Below are 1664 nucleotides of genomic sequence, written 5' to 3'. Positions count from 1 at the left end.
GAAGCACTGGAGTACCTAATCTGAAGCTTATTCATCTAGTTTCTTTCAGGACTCAGAAGGTTCTAGTAATGCCACAAACTTGCTCAGGGCTGTGCGGTACTCACTGACCTCCCAAGCATCATTTAATCTCAGCCAGGCCTTAGCTAGAGCCCTCCCTGCCGTCTGGCCCCTGTGCTGTGTCCGCAGGCTGCCACCCAGAATGGCTGCCACACAGACCACGAGCACCTGGGCTCCAGCTGCGGCTCCTTTTTCAAGACTGAGCTGTCCAGCCCGTCCTCGGGCACCGATGCCCTCAGCCACCACAGCCCCAGTGGCTCATCCAATGCTGGCGGTGAGGCTTTGGCCTAGCCCTGGGTACCCATGCCCACGGTCTGGACTGGTCCCCCGTGTTCGCGGGTGCTGGGCTGGGAGGCACCCAGTGCTGCAAGAGCTACGAGGACTGTGCCAGCAGCATCGTGGCGTACTCAGCCATCAAGTGTGAGTACATGCCCAATGCCATCCCCAAGCATCCGTGCCTTGTGTGCGGGGACACTGCCTTTGGCTACCACTATGGCATGGCTGCCCGCGACACTGGCAAGACCTTCCTCAAGAGGACCATTCAAGGGAACACCAAGTGCAGCTGCCCGGCCACCGTTGAGCGCAGGATCCCAAAACGGAGGTGCAAGCCCTGCCAGGCCTGCTGCTCCATGAAAGGCCTTGACATGGGCATGCCAAAGGAAGGCGTGTGCTGCAACCGGTGCATGGTGGCTGCCAGAAATACAAGCCACTGCTGGACTCGGAGCTGCCCATGCCCGAGCTAACAGACTTCTCCACCTGCTAAAAAGCCATTGACCAGGATTGTCTTTTACCTACGGGTGGCCGAGCAGGACAAGCTCTACGCCATGCCTCCCACCAGCACGCCCGAGGGGGCATCAAGGCCTTGACCACTGTGTGGTCTGGCAGACCGGGAGCTTGTGGTCATCACTGGCTGGGCCAATCACGTCCCAGGCTTCTCGAACCTCTCACTAGGGGAGCAGATGAGCCTGCTGCCGAGCACCTGGATGGAGACCCTCCCCCTGGGCATCGTGTACTGCTCCTGCCCTACAACGACAAGCTGGTGTTCCCCGAGGATCACATCATGGATGAGGAGCACTTGTGCCTGGCGGGCCTGGCGGGGCTGCTGGAGCTCTACTGGGCCATCCTGCAGCTGGTGCACGGTACAAGAAGCTCAAGGTGGAGAAGGTGGAGTTTGTGACACTCAAGGCCCTAGCCCTGGCCAACTCAGAGTTCAAGTACATTGAGGACCTGGAGGCTATCCAGAAGCTGCAGGACCTGCTGCACAAGGTGCTGCAGGACTACGAGCTGAGCCAGTGCCACAGGGAGCTGTGGAGGATGGGCAAGCTGCTGCCGCCACAACCCTGCAGTGCTTCTACAGTGTCAGACTGCAGGGCAAGGTGCCCACGCACAAACTCTTCCTGGAGATGCTGGAGGCCAAGGTCTGAGGGCTGTGCACATGGACAGGCATATGGACGGACCCATGCGGAGACCTCCACAGCCACCAGCCTCGACCCCAGTGTCACGGCTCTGAGCCGTCCCAGAGGAAGAGGTTTCTCACCCCCCTTCCCGGCTGTGTGTGCCGACTCCCAGCTGCAGCAGGTGGGAGGACAGGGATGGGAGGGCAGGGG

General features: G+C 60.5%; 1 pseudogene; it reads left to right on the top strand.

Moving 5' to 3' along the window:
- LOC103606835 overlaps positions 1-1481 on the top strand; it is a 22312-nt pseudogene extending 20831 nt beyond the window's left edge.
- The last annotated feature ends 183 nt before the right edge of the window (positions 1482-1664 follow it).

Source organism: Galeopterus variegatus, unplaced genomic scaffold, assembly GCF_000696425.1.
Source record: "Galeopterus variegatus unplaced genomic scaffold, G_variegatus-3.0.2 Scaffold6868, whole genome shotgun sequence".
NCBI classification, from domain to species: domain Eukaryota; kingdom Metazoa; phylum Chordata; class Mammalia; order Dermoptera; family Cynocephalidae; genus Galeopterus; species Galeopterus variegatus.
The sequence above is the reverse complement of the archived record's forward strand: the minus strand, read 5'-3'. Positions and strand labels throughout refer to the sequence as shown.